The 13,848-nt window shown below is 42.5% G+C and overlaps 1 protein-coding gene across 1 annotated transcript in view; it reads left to right on the forward strand.

The window, feature by feature from the left end:
* Window positions 1-13,848, forward strand: part of LOC124606408 (dipeptidase 1-like) — a 164,293-nt gene that overhangs the window by 82,232 nt on the left and 68,213 nt on the right. The window lies entirely within an intron of this gene.

The raw sequence follows: 13,848 nt of genomic DNA on the forward strand, positions 1-13,848 counted from the left end.
CTGAGTTATTAGTAATGTTATTGCTATGACTTGCTGTTAGGCGGCGGTGCCAGTACTGCCTTGTAGTGCTGAAAAGTAAGCATCAGTCTGTTTACAGTTCCATGCAGTGAACAAGGTTCTGTGCAAGGTGAGTAGGGCTTAGCTCGTAAAGCTGTTTTATCGAAACAACAACAATAGTGTCGTTGTTCTTCACGAGTTCAGACACGTTAAAGGAATACGGAGAGGTCCTCTTTCCGCACTGGTGTTGAAGAACATGATTCGGAAGTGCGAATTAACTGAAGATTAGGGAATTGCACCTGGGAAAAGCCGACCACCAATTGCGACACAGATTGTTTAAGAGCTTACGGCTGACATTGCTGAGAATTCTGGGCGCAATGCTCTTTCAAATGTTCAAATGTGTGAAGATTCCTGAGGGACCAAACTGCTGAGGTCAACGGTCCCTAGACTTACACACTACTTAAACTAGCTTACGCTAAGGACAACACACACACCCATGCCCGAGAGAGGACTCGAACCTCCGGCGGGAGGGGTCGTGACATGGCGCCATAAACTGCGCGACCACTCAGCGCGGTCGCCATGTTCGATTTTGGAGCAGTCCATGACGTGTGTCACGCCAGCTGAACAATCTACGGTCAACAGTTCGAAAACTGCTACCAGCCACTGTGAAATGGTATCTATAGTGCGGTTCCACAGTGTCATGGGTGGAGATCCTGGATCCGCGGATTTGGAATACGTGCCAGACGGCATGGGCGTCGAAGACCCCTAGATGTGTGACTCTTGAAATTTTCCCGGCGTATCGAATATTCCACAAGATTTCGGGCTTGCAGCCGGATCTCATCGACTTCTTTCCACGATATTTCGGCTGACAACCTTACAGCCATCTTCAGGCGAGTGTTTGACACTGGAGATTGCTAGTGCAAGTCGCTCTATTTATACGTAAAAGTGCCGCAGGCGCGCATGCGCAAGTTACCGTAGCATGCGCGCCACCAGTCGATTCCAAGGCCCTCTACAATATTACTGCATCTATGGAGCGCAAACGAGTGCGTGAAAAAAGTAAAACATGCACGCAGACGTGTCCAAAACAATAAAATGCCAAAAAAATTTGAATTAAAATTACTTGTCGCTCGACATCTCAGAAGCCATAAAAAGTTTTCTTTTGGTTGAAATTAAAGAAATCAACGGGTCCCAGGCCTTATTCAATAAAAAGCCGCCATCACGATTAATGAGATTTTCCGCTAAACGTATTTCCACGGATTCCTTCACAGCTGAATCCCAGAAGGATCTCGATGGGTCCAAGATTTTCGTGGCCGAATAATCCATAGTATGTCCTGTGGAAATACAATGTTCGGCTATGGCCGACTTACTGGGCTGTAAAAGGCGAGTGTGGCGCTCATGTTCAACGCAGCGGTCGTGTACTGTGCGTGTGGTTTGACCAATGTAGGCTTTCCCACATTCGCAAGGTATTTTATAAATTCCAGCCATCCGTAATCCCAGATCATCCTTGGCTGAGCCCAGAAGAGCACGAGTCTTTGTAGGTGGCCGGAAGATTGCTTTCGCACGATGTATCTTTAAAATTCTGCCTACTTTCGATGAAATGTTCCCGTCATATGGGAGAAATGCTCTGGACTTAAACACCTCCTTATCCTCTTGATCTTGTGGGTGGTCACGTTTTTTTCTTCCTTAAAGCAGTACTGACCTGATGTGTAGAATATCCATTATGTTGAAATACCGATTTCAAGTGCTCTAATTCGTCTGCAAATCTGTCTTTATCAAACACGACATGTGCCCTATGCACCAACGTTCGAAGGACGCCCATAGTTTGTGACGCGTGATGACAGCTTGACGCCTGCAGGTACAGATCCGTATGTGTGGGTTTTCGATAGACAGAATGCCCCAATGACCCATCCACCCTGCGTTTAACCATGACGTCCAGAAATGGTAGGCAACCATTCTTTTCAACTTCCATCGTAGACTGAATGTTTGTGTGGATGGAATTCAGATGTTGTAAAAACCGTGAAAGCTCTTCTTCACCGTGAGGCCACACTACAAAGGTATCGTCCACGTACCGCCAGAAGATTGTTGGTTTCAACATCGCCGAATAGTCAGTGTCAAACACTCGCCTGAAGATGGCTGTAAGGTTATCAGCCGAAATATCGTGGAAAGAAGTCGATGAGATCCGGCTGCAAGCCCGAAATCTTGTGGAATACCCCTAGAGGTCTTTGCACGATCGCGCCGTAAGCCGTGTCGGTGCGCGCCACCTGGCCCATGTTTAATTTGAGGGCGCCACAGTGGAACACGTGGTCCCAACGGCCAATAGCGGCGCCGTCGATCATGTATTTAAGCGCCTGCCTCCTGCTCAGCCAGTGAGTCTAATCTTTGCGAGCGTCTTGACATATCGCCTCGACAACAGACAGCGTGTTCATCATTCTTTGTTTTCCTACCTACTGGACGTCTTGGATTTGTTTGGTTGTCTCTGTGACCCCGTTACTTCTCGCGTGTTGTCGTCGTAAGGTCTCTCTCGATCGTCCGTCGTTGCTTCGTGTCCTTTCCGTTCGTCTGTTTGTTCGCGGGCCGCTCTCCGTTTGGTCCCACCGCACTTTCTCGGCCACCCCGCGACCGTTCCGGTCGCGATTACAACAGAGATGGCAGTCATACTGAACACTTCTGACCTGGAACGTAAACATGGTACGCAATTAACGAATGTTACACTCTCACACGAAAATTAAAATGCGTTTTTTTTAATGTTTTAATCATTATTTCCCTTCCTTGTGCTATTGCAAATATTTCCGCAAAGTTTCATTCCATTACTATCACTCGTTTTACATGGGAGCCTTTTCAAGTAGCGGAAGTTCTATTATAACCATCCTGTATTTTATTACTGACAGAGTGGGCGGTAATGCAGTAAACAGATCGGCTATGCTTCCGTTCGTAGCCAGACAGCATCTGCAAACGATAAGAACAGGAAATGTAGCAGTACTCGTAAGCTTTGCTCAAAGGAGAATACGCTTACACTGATGACTCTGTAGCTATCTCAATACAGCTTCTTCCAGTGGTACTGGAAATTCAATAGACCTGTAAATACACAAAAGAGAAACCTGGCTATAGCTATGAATGGGAAGAGGTAACGCACACAGAGAATTGAAAATAACTTTCTTCAAAATTTTGTTTACATAAAATCTACAAGAAATAAGCCAAACTATTTCTGTCGGTGTTCACTAGCCCATTCTGACACTTGTCTGCTTGAAAAAAGCCTTTATGAACAATCACTGTGAATTTCCGTACGTGGGTCGTATGTATTTAGAACGTGTACAATATGAGACAAAGAAAGCCTCGCCCAAGACCTGCGACACCTGAGAGACGGTTCCAAAGGAAACTAGTACTCAGAACAACACAACGCCCTTGCCCGGCAAAGGTAGACATGGGTGATCCAAGAGACAGATCCTTCTAAGGAGTGAGTGATCAGTGACTCGCAAAAACGGAGCGTTATCTCCTCTAATCCTAAATGTTTCTGTGGAGACGTTACTGAGCTGAATGAAGATCCTGCGTCAGGCTGCTGCAACAGTGCCCCAAGTCACATACTGAACACTGATGTATGGAAACTCAAGAAAGAACAATTTCATATACGACACTTGCGATCTGTCAAGTCAGGAAACGCCCTCAAAGTGCCGTATAAAAATTACCAAAGATACAGCACATGCACATCACGCAGGCCGGCCAAAGTGGCCGAGCGGTTCTAGGCGCTACAGTCTGCAACCGCGCGACCACTACGGTCGCAGGTTCGAATCGTGCCTCGGGCATGGATGCGTGTGATGTCCTTAGGTTAGTTAGGTTTAAGTAGTTCTAAGTTCTAGGGGACAGATGACCACAGCAGTTAAGTCCCATAGTGCTCAGAGCCATTTGAACCACATCATGCAGGATTTTCATAATTATTTCGTTCTACGCTAAATATTAGCCCTAGAGAAAAAAATGAGCAGTACTTCTTCTTGTAGGACACTTAATGTAGTTTAGTTTTGTACTGGGATACTTTTTCGGTAGAAGCCGTAATTTTCAAGTTATTCAAGAAAAAGGATAATTGCTTTTAAATGTATCCCCACCCCAACAATCATCCCTCAACAGTCATTATTTCTAATATATCGTTGTTGGCATTCCGTCCTACCCCTGTACAAAACTGTGCAACGAGACAAATTATTTCCCGTATTCGTCCGCCTGCTTAGCTGAGTGGTAACGTGCTTGCTACAATGCATCAGGCCCAGGTTCGATTCCCTGCCAGGTTACAGATTTTCTCCGCCATTAGATAGGGTGTTGCGTTGTTTTCATCACCATCTCATCATGACTGATGCCCAAGTCATCCATTCTGGTGACACATGAAATAAGACTTGCACCCGGCGGCCGAACTTCCTCAGGCGCGACTTCTCGATCATCAATGCCACACGATCATTTCATTTCATTTCCCATATTCCACATTTTTTCTACATTGACTGGCTATTACACCACCAACTTTGCCACGCACTTTAAAATGGTAAAATGGACTTACGTAAACGTATGCTTCCGCCCCCATTGTCACATTCAATAATTTTTTCTTAATTTGTGACCGCATTGTCAAGATGTCAAAAACTGTGAGGAACGGAAAAAACCCACCGTGGTACAACAACAAAGTTAGGAAACTACTGCGAAAGCAAAGAGAGCTCCACTCCAAGTTTAAACGCAGCCAAAACCTCTCAGACAAACAGAAGCTAAACGATGTCAAAGTTAGCGTAAGGAGGGCTATGCGTGAAGCGTTCATTGAATTCGAAAGTAAAATTCTATGTACCGACTTGACAGCAAATCCTAAGAAGTTCTGGTCTTACGTTAAATTAGTAAGTGGCTCGAAACAGCATAGACACTACGGGATGATGATGGCATTGAAACAGAGGATGACACGCGTAAAGCTGAAATACTAAACACCTTTTTCCAAAGCTGTTTCACAGAGGAAGACCGTACTGCAGTTCCTTCTCTAAATCCTCGCACAAACGAAAAAATGGCTGACATCGAAGTAAGTGTCCAAGGAATAGAAAAGCAACTAGAATCCTTCCACTGGACCTGATGGGATACCAATTCGATTCTACACAGAATACGCGAAAGAACTTGCCCCCCTTCTAACAGCCGTGTACCGCAAGTCTCTAGAGGAACGGAGGGTTCCAAATGATTGGAAAAGAGCACAGGTAGTCCCAGTCTTCAAGAAGGTTCGTCGAGCAGATGCGCAAAACTATAGACCTATATCTCTGACGTCGATCTCTTGTAGAATTTTAGAACATGTTTTTTGCTCGCGTATCATGTCATTTCTGGAAACCCAGAATCTACTATGTAGGAATCAACATGGATTCCGGAAACAGCGATCGTGTGAGACCCAACTCGCTTTATTTGTTCATGAGACCCAGAAAATATTAGATACAGGCTCCCAGGTAGATGCTATTTTTCTTGACTTCCGGAAGACGTTCGATACAGTTCCGCACTGTCGCCTGATAAACAAAGTAAGAGCCTACGGAATATCAGACCAGCTGTGTGGCTGGATTGAAGAGCAAACAGAACACAGCATGTTGTTATCAATGGAGAGACGTCTACAGACGTTAAAGTAACCTCTGGCGTGCCACAGGGTAGTGTTATGGGACCGTTGCTTTTCACAATATATATAAATGACCTAGTAGAAAGTGTCGGAAGTTCCATGCGGCTTTTCGCGGATGATGCTGTAGTATACAGAGAAGTTGCAGCATTAGAAAATTGTAGCGAAATGCAGGAAGATCTGCAGCGGATAGGCACTTGGTGCAGGGAGTGGCAACTGACCCTTAACATAGACAAATGTAATGTATTGCGAATACATAGAAAGAAGGATCCTTTATTGTATGATTATATGATAGCGGAACAAACACTGGTAGCAGTTACTTCTGTAAAATATCTGGGAGTATGCGTGCGGAACGATTTGAAGTGGAATGATCATATAAAATTAATTGTTGGTAAGGCGGGTACCAGGTTGAGATTCATTGGGAGAGTGCTTAGAAAATGTAGTCCATCAACAAAGGAGGTGGCTTACAAAACACTCGTTCGACCTATACTTGAGTATTGCTCATCAGTGTGGGATCCGTACCAGATCGGTCTGACGGAGGAGATAGAGAAGATCCAAAGAAGAGCGGCGCGTTTCGTCACAGGGTTATTTGGTAACCGTGATAGCGTTACGGAGATGTTTAATAAACTCAAGTGGCAGACTCTGCAAGAGAGGCGCTCTGCATCGCGGTGTAGCTTGCTCGCCAGGTTTCGAGAGGGTGCGTTTCTGGATGAGGTATCGAATATATTGCTTCCCCCTACTTATACCTCCCGAGGAGATCACGAATGTAAAATTAGAGAGATTAGAGCGCGCACGGAGGCTTTCAGACAGGCGTTCTTCCCGCGAACCATACGCGACTGGAACAGGAAAGGGAGGTAATGACAGTGGCACGTAAAGTGCCCTCCGCCACACACCGTTGGGTGGCTTGCGGAGTATCAATGTAGATGTAGATGTAGATGTAGAACTAACGACGTTTCGGTCCCTTGTGCAAGTGACAATCTTCAGAGAGTTTTTGTTTACTGCTGAATGAGAAAATTTGGTTTCTTACATACCTGCAGCCGTAACTGTTAAGTAATTCTGATATGCTATTAAGGACGAACTGGAGGGGTGTTAAAAGTCTTTATTGTTGTTATTATTATTTCTTTTCATTGGTGGAAACCCTACGTTTCGATTACTGTTTGCAATAGTGCATGCGATGGATGGAAATCGGCGAATGGGAATCCAGGCGGCAGCTGTGACATGGCGCTGTTTTCCTGCTTTCTGGCGCCAGCTTAGGAGCGCTAGTACTCTACGTACTTGCGACCGCTGCGGTCTCACGCGCGTCTTTGGTGTATTGCTTCACGTTAGCTGCCGTTTAGTAACGCTGTTATTACTGGCAGCCAAGACGTCGGAAGTCGATATCCCTCTTCTCTGTTGACGCTCCGATCCGTAGAACGCCAGTTCTCTTTCTCCTGATAACGATGTCCTACTGAGTAGTCCCCACCTGGAGGTCCGCATGGGGGACTATTTTACCTCTGGAATATTTTACCCAAGAGGATGCCATCATCAGTTAACTATACAGTAAAGCTGCATGCCCTCGGAAAATTTACGGCTGTAGATTCCCTTTGCTTTCAGCCCTTCGCAATACCAGCACAGGAAGGTAGTTTTCGTTAATGTTACAAGGCCAGATCAGTCAATCATCCAGACTGTTGCTCCTGCAACTACTCCAAAGGCTGCTACGCCTCGTTTGGAATCACACGCTTGTCTGGACTCTCAACATATACCCCTCAATTTCCGCTGCAGCTACGATACGGCAATCTGATGAGTGAGGCACGCAAGCCTCCCCACCAACGACAAGTCCAAGGTTCATGGGGGGGGGGGGGGGGGGGGAATGTTGTTATTTATCATAATAAGAGTACATATTCACATAAATATTTTTACATATATGACAATGCGCACACAGGCACACACACACACACACACACACACACACACACACACACACACACACACACACATACTTCATTTATATATTTAAAATAATCAGATTAATGCTTTCAGGACAGTTATGAGATGTCTTTTCCTTTCATCTTTATGTATTAATCATTTGACTGTTACATCCTCTTGGTTGTAGTTATTAATCTTCACCCTTTGGTCTATCTTTCTCAAGGCCTTATGCCCAACAGGTAATAATTCATCGATAATTCAACTATTCTGCCATTTTCCATTCTTTTGATATAGTCCATTCAGTAGTTCGTGTATTCCTTAATCTCTTCATACAAATTTTTTAACTCTGTGTTCTCTGATATCAGCACACATGCTTCTTTCAGAAACTGTATATCCAGATATTATTCTTAGCAGTACGTCTCCAATGCTTGTATTCTTTATTCACAACTTTTTTGTTTTCGTACTACCACAGTACTATTTCAAATGTCATAATTGGTTCTGACATGATTTTGTAAAACTTGGGTAAATTATCGTTTCACACTTTAGTTCTGAGGGCTCTAGACATTGTTGTGTTAATAAAATTAAATCTTTCTACCTTTTTTGTATGTCCAATTCTGTCATGACTGAGATAAGACTTCATATGAGACTGAACGACTTTATGCTTCCTGTATTCTAACCATTTATAATTATTTTTATGGGAACTGGCCTCTGGCCTTTGAAAGACATAACTTCTGTTGTCCTTGAAGGTACAAACAGACTACATTCCTCTGCGATTGTGGATGAAATATTACCAGCTGTCCAGTGGGTTTTCTCATTTCCAAGGTTGTCATGTGTAGTGATAGTCGAACTAGACAGATATTTATCTGAGTCATATTTGAATACAAACAATAGAAACAGCGATTCCTTAAACTGGTGGGTAATCAAAACAATTTCCGTCCCAATGTTACAACAACTGGTTCAGACAGTATTATGTAACCCTCTATGTCTAGGCGCTTTGAGTGTATCTATTCAAAAGCAACACAATGTTTACCAAGAGAGGAAACTGACTCACTTTAAATAGACCAAATTTTATTTATAAATCATAATACTGATTAATTTTTTTCGGTTTAGGCACATATTTTGTCATACTGACTGCAGATATCTAGATTAATTAACGTTATGCTACTGTTCTTAAATTGTATTTTGTCTCCAATAAAAGTATGAAAACGTAACAATAATTAGCCTTAGTTTTAAAATTTTGCCTATTGTTGAAAAGCATTTAGGATTTTGATGTAATATTTTGAATTTTTGCAGCGGATGAAAAGCAGATCATTTAAATCTCGAAACTACTGCCAACTTAACATAAACTTATTACTTCTCTTTCTATGACATTTCAAAACAGGAATACGTCAGATAAAAATACAGGTATAACTGCCTGAATTACAATGGCAAAATGACTTCCTTTCATTAATTTACGTGAGTGAATGATGAGTAGTGAGCCATGAAAGGGAACTATTTTTTATCCAGTGAGAGGATAGCTGTAACCGAATCTCTGGAAAGAACAGTTTCACCTCTCTCTATACAAGACAGGTCATTGCTGCCTACTGAGAGTGTCGACATTAAGGAACAAGAAGACAGATTCGGAAATCTTCCAAACAGAGGCGCTGATTCCGGAAGATCTGTGGAATATATGGAAAATATTAATGAAAGATAATCTTGGACCACGCAAGTAGTATACTTTACAGGCTATGACAACTGTTAAAACAAAGGTGTAACGCACATAGATGCTAGACTTAATGGAAACCGGCGAACAACATCGGCCTTCGTTGAATACTGTCCCATCTGAGAGCATGAAATAAAACTGGACATTATCAGGTTCTTGGTACACACGCCGTATTAATGGTTCAAAAATGGCTCTAAGAAATATGGGACTTAACATCTGAGGTCATCAGACCCCTAGACGTAGAACTACTTAAAACTAACTAACCGAAGGACATCACACACATCCATGATCGAGGCAGGATTCGAACCTGCGACCGTAGCAGCAGCGCGGTTCCGGATTGAAGCGCCTAGAACCGCTTGGTCACAGCGGCCGGCCGTATTCATAGGACGGGGCATAGGTAATAATTTAAATAATGCATGAGACGTGGCATTCAATGTACGCAAATCACGTCCGAAAAGACTCAGTGCTCTCTTTGTACTTATTTCCACCTGTCATAGCTTATTTTGGTGAAGGATATTGTCTTACGATGTTCTACGTGCAACTATTTTACGGTACTGTTTAGCCTTCAGATTGTTGTCAAACGCCTGTGAGTTTTATTCTTTGACGTCGCTGGTAAATGATCGCAATGGCGGGGCGCAGAATGTGCAGTGCACAGTTTGGTTCAAATCCAAAAAATGAGAAACGAGATCAACGCCCGAAGCGTCACGAAGATGACTAGGACTAATGTGATAAAATCTTGGAGGGAGTAAGACATCATTAACGTAGCAGCATATCCAGAAACAGGCAAACCATAGTTACTGCTAAGACAGACAGGTAGCATGCTTGATATTAGATTTAACCATAATATTCGAGCGGCATCAAGAACTACCTTACAATTAGTCACAAACTATTATCGCATCAATCAACTGGAAACTTTCTCGAAAACCTCATGTCATTGCTTTTTAATTCTTATTTTACTTTTTGGATTGAGTATCAGACCTACAGCAAGGTTATCGAGTTGAAAGCTGAAGGACAAATATTTACTACTAAATGAAGCGTCGTTCAAGCATGTAGTCAAGGACATGCAGCGTGATCCGCTCTTCGCTCGCCGTTGTACTGTGACTATTAAGACAGAAATAGTTCGATCAAAAATGTAGTCGGGCCCCTCCTTAGACTACATTTGCTTTCATTCACACTGGCGACATCCGCATATTGTGGAGACATAACGCGTAACACCGGAATTCCATTAGGTCGTGACATTTCGACTTTTACGAGACGTAGTCCTCTCTTTGTGTCATAAATATAAATAAAATCGTTTTTACGGTGACATTTATGTGACGCCTGCGTAAAAATTTCCAGTATTTCGCCTGCTAATGTATGGTAATGAAAGACGACACAGTTATGTGATTAATAATAAACTTTCATACAAGAAAGAAGTGTACCATACTAGGTTTTATGAAAAACTACAAAAATATATTTCAGTCAATACAAAAATAATTATAACCCTCTAATGTAAAAAAAAAAAAAATACGCTTTCTCCAAATGGCAACCCTTCTAAGGAGATGACATGGCCAAAAGTCTGTATTCATTATGGCAACAGCAATGAAGTTAACTGTTTGCTCTTTCAATGTCAGAAGTGTTCGAAAAGTGACGATGATCTCTACACGTTCACTTGAGCAACTACAGTTTTACAAAGCCAGACGTGACCAAATGAATAATGTCTGCAATTTATTACAAGGCATACGTGTCTGTAATATTGATAGTATTGTACTGACACATTTAAGCATTGCAAACATTAAAACGCGTTTACACCTTAATTTCCTGCGAAGGGTATCTTCCTTACTTACTTTGGAAATACAACCAAAAATCGTTCATTGAACCCCTTTAATTTCGTGAATGAATTAAAATGATGAATAATCCATTTAGTGATGGTATTACGTATTTTCCGTAGTTTCGTATTTTGCTTGCCTGGGACAGCTACCAGAAAGTTGTCACAGGGAAGCATTAACCACGACGTTAAGGATGAAACTGCAAACAGTCAGTGATGTCTCCATTCAAAATAAATTCAACACTGGACGTGACCGTAGATTAGTGGCTAGTAAAATTATTATAAACCCCAAACACCAAATGTTGAAACTGTTTGAAAGAAAGAAATCTGAGTACTGAACAGTGAAGTGAGATAAACCAGCAGCCTGAATCAATAGCACCATACAATTCATGATAAAATATCGAGTTGCGGAAATAACTGGTATAGAAGGAACAGACCATAACGAAAGTGGAACAGTAATACTAAAGCCCTACTGAAAAAGCAATGACAATTCAAAACTGAAACGATTTAAGTAAAATATCTTAGTGCATGATTATCAGAAGAAAATGGAAGATGAAAATAAACTCAATCTATAAAATCTATAAAGAAAACTTTATTAAAGCAGAATATCTGGCAAAAAAAGTTAAACAGACGTTAAAGGTAGATAGGATATAATCAACAGCAATGTAAAACAACAGGCGAATAATGGAAACATAAAACATTTTCCAGTACATCTGCAACATCTACCGCAGCCTAAACACAACATTGGTAGAACAAAAGCAGATGTACCTATTTACCAAGAGGTTTTTCTGTCAAAGATAGAAAGGCTATTGAGCAGGTGAGGAAAGGCAGAGCAGAACGGCATGTCTTCGTATTTCAGCTATTGGAACTGTTAGAAATGAAACAGTCGTTGGTTAGCATCTTCACAATAGGCTGCAGGATGGTAACATACCATCAATTTGGAAAATAGCCATATTACGCTGGACTAACTTCCATTTCATTAGCTTTTTATCTGCTATGCACAAGCTTTTCATGAAGATTCTAAAGAAGAACATTACAGGTGTTTTGGCTAGAGCTTAGCTAGTAAAATAGGCATCGTACCTCAGTGGATTCAACACGATAGGCCGCTTCCATTCAGCCAAAGTAATGAGCGTGCAACGTTACTTTACTCGTCCTCCTCGAATGCGAAAAGGTATTTGATTCAGTCAGCTACAAAGGAGTTATAAAAACCCTAACAGAGCTAGGGACAGAACAAACACACATTAAAATGATACACATGGATATAACAGGAAAACGTGATGCCAAAACTGTAACACCTGGACTGTGGGCCAGGGGAAAAAAGTCATTTGATCGCGTGAAGCTTAATCCATACCCTGTCCAGCTTCGGCCGAGTTTACTTCCCGAGTGAAATATGACAGGGTTTGAGTTGATGACTTCGTCAGTCATGTCGGCGTAGTCCATGGGTCCCGTGGTTACTGTGAAAGGTCGCATTACAGTCAAGGATTGCACAATCAGTTTCGTTGATCAGCTCCATCCCACGGTACAATGTTTGTTCTCCAGTGGAGATGCTACGTTTCAAAACGACAGAGCCCATCTTCACGTAACTCGCATGTCCAGAAATGGTTTTGTGAGCACGAGCATGAAATTTCTCATCTACCCTGGCCGCCACAGTCACCAGATCTCAATATTATTGAAACTTTGTCGTCTACTTTGGAGACAAGGTTGTGTGATCGCTATCCACCACCATCACGTTCACCTGAAGTTTTGCTGATAGAATAGTATGAGATGCAAGATGTCCATGAGAACCATACAGGACCTGTATTAATACCTTCTGAGACGACTGGAAGCTCGTTAACGCGTTTCTTTTCTTTTCTTTTCCCCCCCTTTTTTTTCTTTGAGGCTTCAATTCTCTGACTAGTTTAATGCGGCCAGCCACAAATTCCTCTTCTGCATCAACCTCTTCATTTCTTCTTCCTCAGTTATTTGCTGGATATGTCCCGATCTCTGTCTTCTCCTTCCCTTTAGTATCGTGGAGGTTATTCCCTGATGCCTTAACACATGTTCTACGATCCTGCCCTTCATATTGTCAGAGTTTTCACTGTATTTGTATGTGTTACATCTGATCTTTCGGACATGTCCGAATACATGTGCCTTGACTGCAATTAAAGATCATCTAGTGCAGATGCACTTTCACTGTATTTGTATGTGTTATATCTGTTCTTTCGGACATGGACGAATATATGTGCCTTGACTGCAATTAAAGTTCATCCAGTGCAGATGCAGTCTTTGTCTGACGCCGGCTTCTGTGGCCGAGTGGTTCTAGGCACTTCAGCCTGCCAGCACGCGACCGTTACGGTTGCAACTTCGAATCCTGCCTCGGGCATGTATATGTGTGATGTCCTTAGGTTAGTTAGTTTTAAATAGTTCTAAGTTCTAGGGGTCTGATGACCTCAGATGTGAAGTCCCATAGTGCTCAGAGCCATTTGAACCACCTTTGTCTGACCTCTTGCGGAAACTAGCATGATTCTGCGAGCAGTGAGGGTAACAGACAGGGACACAACGAATGTAGTGTGCGATAAGTTGGGAATTCTGGTTGGAAGGGAAGCGCTCTCGGATACCCGAAGCTGTTCATGGGACAGTTGGCACAAAGCGGGCAATACCTGTTGGACTCCAGGTCCGACACGACTTTTCACTTAGTGCCCATTACGACTAATGTCGGAATTTTAATTTCGATCATGTGTATATACGACTGCAGGATAAAAAATAAATGTTGTCAGTCTTTTCGGACATGTCCAAAAGAACACTATGTGCAGTCCGCAGATTGCTGAGTAGATCACTGAGGGAAAAATCATTGCC

The sequence above is a fragment of the Schistocerca americana genome, chromosome 3 (genome assembly GCF_021461395.2).
Source record: "Schistocerca americana isolate TAMUIC-IGC-003095 chromosome 3, iqSchAmer2.1, whole genome shotgun sequence".
Lineage (NCBI taxonomy): Eukaryota > Metazoa > Arthropoda > Insecta > Orthoptera > Acrididae > Schistocerca > Schistocerca americana.